The following is a 10,157-nucleotide window of genomic DNA, read 5'->3' as shown; positions in this document are numbered from 1 at the left end:
TCTCCAACCTTTACCCATTCCATCCTGGAAATGGGAGGACATCAGTATGGATTTTATCGTTGGTTTACCCACTACTCCTCTTAAGCATGATTCTGTGTGGGTAATCGTTGATAGACTCACCAAGACCGCTCATTTTATTCCAGTACACACAACTTATTCTGCCAAGAGGTACGCAGAGATTTATCTCGATCAGATTGTTCGTTTACATGGAATTCCAAAGATGATTATTTCTGATCGTGGGCCTCAGTTTATTGCACGTTTCTAGGAGCAGATGCAAGAATCCCTTGGAACAAAACTAATTCGTAGTTCAGCTTATCATCCACAAACAGATGGGCAAACTGAACACATCAATCAAATCCTTGAAGACATGTTGAGGGCATGGACTATTCAATATGGCAAGAACTGGGTTAAGTGCCTAGCACTGGCAGAGTTTTCATACAATAACAGTTATCAATCCAGCTTGCAAATAGCACCATTTGAAGCATTATACGATCGAAGGTGTCGAACTCCTTTGAATTGGTCACAAGCAGGGGAACGCAAAATTTTTGGGCCAGATTTAGTCTCTGAGGCAGAGGAGCAAGTCAGAGTTATCCAGTTAATCTTAAAGCAGCTCAATCAAGACAGAAAAGTTATGCAGACAAAAGAAGAGATCCTTTACAATTCGAGGTAGGGGACTTCGTATATTTGCGAGTATCTCCTACTAAACGTGTTCAACGCTTTGGCGTAAAAGGGAAATTAGCACCCCGATACATCGGACCATTTGAAATTATCGAAACTTGTGGACCCGTTGCCTACCGACTTCGTCTTCCATCTCAGTTGGCTGCCATTCATGATGTCTTCCATGTATCACAACTCCGGAAGTGTACCAGGGTACCTACTGAGATCCTTGAACCACAGGATATCGAGATTGAATCCGATCTATCTTATAAGGAGTATCCGATCAAGATTCTTGACACCAAAGAAAGAAGTACTAGAAGGGAGAAAGTTAAAATGTACAAAATCCAGTGGAATCAGCATACTGTAGAAGAAGCTACTTGGGAGACTGAAAATTTTCTCCAACGAAACTTTCCCGACTTTCTTAGAACCAATCTAGGTATCAAGTCTTTGCATCCTTTTCTTCTTTTAATCTCGGGACGAGATTCCTTTTAGGGGGGAAGGCTGTAACACCCCGAGTGTCTGCACAGTAATTAAATAGGTGTCGCACAGTAATTGTGTATGATTGCTATGCATCATGTGCTTGAAATGCTTAAAAAGGATCTTTTTGTAATTATGAAAGGTTATACGTGTAATTATGATTTTATGCAAGGTCCTTTATATAGTTATTTATGAATATAGATTTTGTGGAGGGTGTTTTTGTAAAATTTCAGTGCATTTAATGCATGGTAGCCATTTTTGCTTGTAAGTCTACATTTGATGTGAAATTGCTTTGAAAAAGACAAATTTCCTAGAATTCAAATTCCTTTCTATGTTTTTAATTTTAGCTCCTGTATCTTTGGTCAAATAAATTTTTGCACAACATCAAAGTTGTAGATCTTGAAAAATTGAACAACTTTCATGTTGGGCACTTTTCCTTTTGAGCTTTGGTTTAAAAGTTATCGCTGGTTTACAGTTTAGTCCCTGGAACTTTTGGAAATTTCAAAATCGCCCTTATCCCCTTCTTCCCCCTCCCTGCTCTGCTTCTCGCCGCCGTCCACCGACAGCGCCGCCCGCCGGCGCCTTCCCGGCTTTCCCGGCCATTACTTCGCCGTGCGCTGGCACCCACGCATCGCGGACGACCTCCTCCCCCTCCTGTTGCCTCGCGCTGGAGCTCCTCGGCCGTGCCACACACCCCTGCCGCTTCCAGAACCACCCCGGCGGCTGCCACCGCGATGCCGCCATGGAGAGCCTGAACCAGAGGCCCAGCTCTCGATCTTTCGCGCGCCTGAGCACTACAAGAACCCCAGGAGTCGATTTCACTCGCTCCTTTGCTCTCTCCTCGCTCCCACACCGCAGAACACCGCCGCTGCCCCGCTGGAACGCCAGCGAGCTCACCCCGCCGCGGAGCCGCCACCCCAGAGCCGCTCCACCCCTACAGCCCCCACCGTTAGCTGCACCTCGCCCTCGCGCAACTCCCAGGCCACTTCCCCTCACCCGAACCCCACCAGAGTCACCCCGCCGCCGTGCTCCGAGCCCGCAAGCCGCCGCTCGCCATCGACACCCCATCTCCGACCACCCTAGCCTCGATTCCAAGCACCCAGAGGTGCGCCTTGAACCCGTGAAGCTCCCACACCTCTCTACCCTCGCCGCCGGCGACCCCCTCGCCGGGAAACGGGCGGTCAAACCCCGCCTCCCCTCTCTGACCCGGCCAGGGACGTCGGGGTTTGAATTTGAAAAACCCCAGGGGGTTATCTGCGTAGTCAGTGACTCATTGCAATAGTGCCTTAGGGACTGGTTTGCAATGTTTTTCAGTGAACTTTGAAATTCAGTATCAATTCATAAAAAATTCGTAAAATAGCAAATCTTGATGTTTTGGAATCCTCTTGAAGAGCTCTATGCAGTAGAACCATAATATGTTAGGCTTTAGTTGCAAGTTTTTGCTGTAGATTTTGATTTGTTTTACTAGGTTTATAAATACTAGTTATTTAATCTTTTTCTTATCTGATGCTTGAAAGCTGGTATTGCTATGAAATTTTGGTGGTAGTTTACTCTTGTTACACTAGCTTTGTTATAAAAATTTCATGATCAGTTCTCTTGTGTAGCTATTTATTTGGTTTAATCCTTGTTTAGTAGACTTTAATTATGGTAAATAGTTTCTGTTCTTGATAAATCCTGAAATTATTCCTGAGTGTACATCTGGAGTATCTTAGCTTGTCCAGAAAGTTTGAGCTGCAGTTCATGGCTAGGTCAAGGGCTAAAAATAAATCTTGCTAATCTGTTGTCTGTTTTTTTTATTTTCTCATATTTATTTCTGTATAGATAAAATCATGAAAAATTCACTGTAGTTAGTTCTTATCTGTATCAAGCTCCTGTTAAATTTTGAGCTTCTGTTTTGCTTTAGTTTGACCTGTATAATTCAAGTTTTTTCTATGTGCTGCCTCCATGAATGATTTGTTGTGTTTATTTGACTACAAGTCTTGGCATGATTTTTACAGGGTAGATTTATTTGTTCATGTTCTATTTAGTGTAATTTTTGCAGATTTTATTACTGTTTGTACTATGAGTAGTTGATTGGTTAGCAAACTATGTTTTGTTTGTTATAAGAAGACCACCCCCACTTGTTTATGAAGTTAGTCAACTTCTTTTGTGCTGTTGATCATGATGCCTTGTGTAGTTAGTTTTGTTATTTAACTACTCTATAAACGATTGCCCATATGTGCTTATAATGTTGTTCTTGCATTACATGTAGACACGACTGCCTTATCGGACGGGACGTACGAGCTGATCCCGGAATCTGACGGAGGTGATCTCGAAGCTCAAGTAAACACTGCGGAACTAACTGAAGCCCCGGACCAAAGTTCGGAAGAGCCTAGAGCTGAAATAGTTAGCAACTACCGAGAAGGCAAGCCCCGGACATAACCTATATTTCAAATTATTATCATTTACTGTATTACTTACTTGTGCATTTACAGTTCTTAGGATTTGAATTGAAACCCTAGATGCATGATCCTAGAAACCTATGTACTGAACACTAGACTTGAGTTCGACTACTTGCTAAGCTTATAGGACCGGTAAAAGTCGAGTGATTGCCTGTCACTCGCGAGCTTTATAGGAATTGCCTGTTTACTTTCTGTTAACAATATAAGGACGACGGACGGGGTTGTGATCGATATCATAACTTCATGTGAGACCCCGTCTGTGTTAATAAACTGGCTAAGGTCGCGGTGTGTGGTAGCGTTGGTTAAGTCTTTGAAAGTACTAGCCACATGCCGTCAATATGGTACGCGGCAAGCCTAGTAGCCGATTGGACCGGGGAGTGGATATACCTTTCACTCTCTCAGTAGGGATAGGTTTTATTTTTATGTTGCGCAACACTACGACTTCAAGGGACAAGGTTCGGCCTTGGAGCCCTGTAGTCGGGGAGAGTGACCCTATCCACAAGCCGGAAAGAAAGGTCAACGGTTGTTTGGGAATGACCCGACGGTGTTCCAGACGTGTGTGCTAGGTTATCCTTGCAAGGTTGAATTTCGATTCAGAATCGTCCGCCTCTCACGATGAAATGAGATTGCTTGATCTCTTTGCCACATAGAGTAAGAAGAGCAACAATACTTTAATCAATATTGATGTTTGCTTAGTTTTCTACCATGATTGGATAGTAGTTGCTTACATAGAACGGTTAATCAACTAGAACCTTGAAAGCTAAAACTTGAAAGTAAGGACATACTCTTTATTGCTTTTCAGCAAAAGAAAACCAGAGCCTCACAAACCCTGCATAGTCTAGCTATAGTGGGCTACTTATACCCGTTGACAGTTAAGTCTTGCTGAGTATTAGAATACTCAGTCTTGCTATTGAAAACCTTTTCAGGTATGAGTTTTGAGGATCAGATCGCTAGCTTGACCTACCCTTGCTCGTTGCCTCCTGGCTGGTCCGTAGAGTGGGATACGTCTGCGACCGGCAATGACTATGACGAGTGATACCCGGCTTGGGCTAGCCTGGTATCCTTTTGCGACGTGTTGTAGCCGTCGTGTTTTATCTTCCGCTGTTTTAAACTCTGAACTTATAGTTATGGCTTGTATAACTGCTTTACTACGTTTGGTCTTGTATTAATGTTTTAGAACCCGTTTGTAATAACTACTATGCCTGTGATGTAAAAATTGTGGTTGTAATATCTCTGGACTCGCCTTCATGCGGGGTATGCTTGTTCGATCCGAGAATCGGTGGTTGTATCGGGACGTTACCCGACAGACCAAAAATTGTTCCGTTTGAAGTGCGTTTAAACTAATGTTGCCTTTATGGTGATGGCCTGCGCACTTGAGCCGGGATAATTTAGGCGGTTCTGCCACAATCGGAAGAGCCTCGATGTCCCGTGGACGTAGGCGTTTGTGCCGAACCACATTACATGACCGTGTCTACTCGGGAGTTTGCATCCCTCTTGCACTTACCTCTTTACTTACCATATTACGTTTCCGCATTTACTCTTCTTGCGTGCCTAATCTTTCCTAGTAAGTTTGATTAGGATTGGCTATAGGTTGCAAGTTTTTGGGGTAAGTAGAGAGTAGCAAAGATAAACCTTAGTCATAACTAGTATGCATAGGACGTGTTAGGTTTATCTTATGCAAGTAGATTGAGCCCTAGGTTAAAAAGCGATTAGCGACCCTATTCACCCCCTCCCCCTCTAGGGTCGGACACCCCGGTGATCCTTACACTGTGCCAAGATAAGACTTCTTTCGTGGACGGCTATATCATTGGGGGATTCAGTTGCATCATCTGACGCCAAACTCTATTCTTCACATCTCAATTTTTTTCATCTTTGTGAAGCTTTTCTTGGAATTGAGCCCCATTTCGATCTGTTCTGTCCAACTAAAACCATATTCGAATTTGAGCAATACCGCTCCCGTTGGAGGGGCTAACTTGCAATTGAGGCTAGGCATGGACAAAGTCTACATCCCATATAAACCACACACCAATCTTATCGATTGGAATGCAAAATGATTCTATGTTAGCAATCAGGAACCTTCCTTGCCAGATCGAGTACCTGGTCCACCAGTACTTCGTAATTAGTGGTCTCGAACTGCGGAGAATGAAGAACAAGTGATTGAACTACTCGATTGGATCCAGCAACTAAAGGGAATTGATGTAACTGGTGGATCTATTGTGTTGTCTTGGTTGATTCGATGGTATCGGCCGTTGCAGAAACACCACCAATTTGGATTTTGGTACGAAGGCCTAAATGACCGAACTCGTTTTTCTGCAGAAAAGATTACAAATAGGGATGCCCTGAGACTAGTGCATCAAGTACTTGATGGAGTTATTATATTGCCAACTCTTCTAGTCCAGTTGTTCCGAAACAGCCGCCCTCCTGAGGAGGTAGGGGTAAGTCTCCATAATCAGATTCCTGTGTATTTCTCTGTATAAATACTAATTATCCGTTGTCTTTGTCAGATAAATTTGGATGTGTTCTGAAGTAGCCCGCCGATGACAAAGATTGCTCGGCCAAGACATTTGACACCAAGTGCACATCAACTGTCGTACAACTATCGACCGGCATTGATCCAAATGTAATAGAAACTCTATCAGATTCTGATTCCGATGATCATACTACCCTTGCAGAGAGATTGAAGGGTAAGACGTGAGGTGTTGAATCAAACACTCGTAGTGGGTCTCCTAACGAAGGAGCTGCATCGAGTTGTCCCAAAAAACCGAGGACAACCGTGCGCAAGCGGAAAGCCGGTGTTGGGTCCAGGTCAGTATTCTATCTTATAGTGTCTTATTACCATTGTGGTGAGCTATTTGATAGTGATCATTGTATCTTTTCTTGGTAGTCCTTTGGAACCGCTCATCTAGAAATAGAGAACTTAAGGAAAATAGCCATTGTTGAGACATCAAACGAAAAAAAGGCTGTTGATGCCCGAGAAAAGGAGAAGACCGGGGGTAAAGTGGGAGCAACTAGGCTAGAATCTCAGAAAATTCCCATTTGTGAGTCTATCTTGCCACCACCACCAGCTTCTATGTATCTGCCTATGGCTCGACTGCTTGATATAAATTATCCAGCAGATCCTTCTAAATAAGTCGCGAGGGAGGAGAATGCTGGTGACGAATTGATAACATATGTATAAGCATCACCTCCTTGTGATTTCAATCACGGAGAAAATCTTGAAGAAGACCCACAACTGATGTTGGTGAATTTGAAGAAATTCCAAGCAAATATTCAAGAGTTCTTATGGTGTATAAGCACCAATCCAGTCGAAGAAGGTGCATCGACAAGCAAGACCTTGGTGGAGCATATCCACGAGGCTCCTCAAAGGATTGCCAATTACCTGACTGAGACCTCCAAGCAATATGTTGTGCATGTCCTTGTACTTGTCAAGTCCTATTGTCAAGAAGCAAGGCTAGCTCCTCGTGGTGATGGCATGGCAGTTGAATGCAATGAGGAGAAATTCACCAAGTATGTTGAAGAAGCGAAGCCTATTGGTGCCAGAATTGTAGAGATGTTAGAATAGGAGTCCAAGGCTGAAGCTTGAATAATGTGTTTGCCACCTCATACTCAATCATGTATATGTAAATATGCCTTTTTGCCGTTACTAGCTAGAGATGGTATAGGTACTGAATCACGGATAGCCGTATTAGTCTAGTACTACTTGGTGGGTCTATGCCTTTGATTATGTGTTACAAAGAAAAGTTGGTAGATACTTAGCAGGGAACGCATCCTTGAGGTGTGGTAGCCTTAAACTACTCGATCAACCCGTGCCTTTGATCCTGCATGACAGAGAAAGGTTTGTCGGTGTTTTACCGCCAAGTCTACTACGGGTATCCCAGAGTAGTTGATTGTAGGTAGGGACTCACCGAGATTAGGAATGCGATGGTGCAAGGAACACAAAGATTTATACAGGTTCGGGCCGCCAAAAGGTAATACCCTATGTCCTATGTGGTTGTTTGTATTGTCTTGAAGATCGATGGTGATTCTTATGTTTTGGAGGGGTCCCTGTTGGCCCTTATATAGTCTGAGGGGACAATGTCGGTGTTTTACTGACACGTCTATGAATGATCGTGGGAAGACGTTGAGATCAAGAACACGATGGTGCAAGTAATATAAGGGTTTAGACAGGTTCGGGTCGCATGGATGCATAATACCCTACGTCCTATTGGGTGGTTTGTATTGTCTTGGATGTAGATGGGGGCGTATGCACTAGGTTATGGAGCGTTCTACCCCTAGAGGGGTCCTTGCCTACCCTTATATAGGCTGGGGAGGTAAGGTTACAAGAAAACCCTAGATCGGTATGAGCCTAAGAGTCTGCACCGAGTACTACTCGGGTGGTTTCTTTCTAAGGTAGATCGGGGATGTAGGCCACAAGGTGGATGTTATCGAGTAGTTCGGCGGGTTCAAAACCCTTCCAATACATGAAACGGCCTTGAGGTGTTGAGGTGATGGCCAACCTCAAATCATTGGCGAGGCCTGGAGAGGACTCGTCATCTGAATTGTTGTAGGAGTCGAAGATGGGCGCCTCCCGACAAGCAGTGGCTTTTGTTGACAGCTTTTAAGTACCAAATTTAGGACGTCAATTTCTACATAAATGCATAAAATGTATACATCAACCTAGTGGTAGGGGTTTATTACTAACCATTTCCACGAGTATTGGTAAATATTTGTATGTAGGTGAAATAAGGTAGAAAATGCACCTCAAGAGCATGGAAACACAGTCCTCAAACCAAGGCAAAGGACGTTGACCAATCAGAGCACGTGTTTAGGCTAAATTGGATCAAAGAAGGCCCAAATACCAGAACAAACTGGCTTAGGACAAGGCCTAGCACCTTGTTTGGATATGTGGGCCTCTAGGACAAGCAAATAGAAGAAGTTGGGGGCGGTTGGTGGCAGTGGGCTGTCGGTTGACCACCATGGTCGGCCGACTAGCCCACTGTGCTACTGACTTATCCCCTTCGACATGGCAGCTTCCTATTGGCTCCTTATGTCGGTTCCAAGAGGCATAGCTGCAGATCCTCACCATGCAAACCCTTGGCTCCCTCTTATAAATAGTAGAGGAGGGGCTTCATTTGAGACACATCCACCAAGTGCATCTTCAAGCCTTCTCCTTGGTTTAGAGCTTCCTAGCTTAGGGAGAGGGTAGAGGTACTCAGGAGGGGTGCCGGTCTTCGGTGCTCTTCTCCATTTTGTACCTCTATGAGAGTGAGAGCGTAGTTTGGGAGAAGTACTGGGGTGTTGGCACTCTGCCCCAGCTTGTACCTCTACGGATGCTGCTACATTCTTCGGGTTTTAGTAAGTATTCATGGTTCCTATCTGTAGTATTTTAATTGGTATAATAGATGCTAGTAGCGCTTGTAGTTGAGTGAGATCAGTTCTCTTACTCGCGGGTTTTTCGCTTTGTATTGGTACAGAGTGTTGTAGTTTGCTACGAGGATCCATACATAGTTAGACTACAGTAGTAATTAGTAGCGTAGGCATGGTGTCTAGGCTAAGGGTTATCCTTCGTTTTTCTTATATCCCACAGTTTATTAGAGGTAGGTCGTAGGTGGTGACAACCCTATTGGTCCTCTGTAATCCTCCACATTCGGATATAGTGTAGAGCTATTGGCCGGGGTCGACTGGCAGACCAGTTGTAAGCCGGTGCTCGAGCGAGTATTGTTCATGAGAGATCGACCTTTAACTCAGCTATAGTGCTATCTTAGGAATTCTCTCTATCCTTCTACCTATCTTGGTGTGTCCTTGGACCGACTAGAATAGAAGATAGTGCACACACGTTCCCTGTGGATTCGATTACCCTTGAAATACTCTGAGGTGAAAGCTATAATGGTATCCGTGCGCTTGCGGATTTATTCGTAATGCTAAAATACCCAACAGCTTCCTCCTCTGCAATCCTGGATGTGATTTTGCGGCGCATGATCGCAAGTTACAATGCGGCCGCATTACGTAGCCCTAGCGGTAGTAGGGTACGATGGGTTTCGGAGTAGATTGGATCTAGTCTGACAGTGGTTGTCATAGAGCGAATTGAAGTCACGTCAGAAACAGACATCTTTTCAATCTCGACGACAAGTTCTGGGAGCAGAAACTCGCCGAAATCTTCGACGGCTTCGTCAAAGTGGTTGTGCGAAGATGGAGAAGATGTCCCCAGGCTCATGGGATTGGCTAGGAGACTGTTAAAGCCGCCCGAGCCATTAGCGATGCAGACCGATGAGCCAAAGATGAAGGTGGTGCCCGCGTTGAGTGTAACACGATCGAAGTTGAAAGTCGCCATCATGTTTTCTCGGTAATCGTCGCTGAAGTCCCCTACCTGGTGCGCCAGCCGTCAGTGTTTAGTCGCCAAGCTCTCTGAGGAATACCACCAGGAGATTGATTATTGTAGACAAGAACTCGCCGAGATCAGAACGCGATGGTGCAAGGAACACAACGGTTTAGACAAATTCAGGCCGCCGGAGCATAATACCCTACGTTCTGTGTGGTAGTTTGTATTGCCTTAGATGTCGAGATATTTTAGAGAGGTCCCTGTCCACCCTTATTGTGACAATT

The sequence above is a fragment of the Panicum virgatum genome, chromosome 7K, assembly GCF_016808335.1.
Source record: "Panicum virgatum strain AP13 chromosome 7K, P.virgatum_v5, whole genome shotgun sequence".
Lineage (NCBI taxonomy): Eukaryota > Viridiplantae > Streptophyta > Magnoliopsida > Poales > Poaceae > Panicum > Panicum virgatum.
This window is presented reverse-complemented; position numbering follows the sequence as displayed.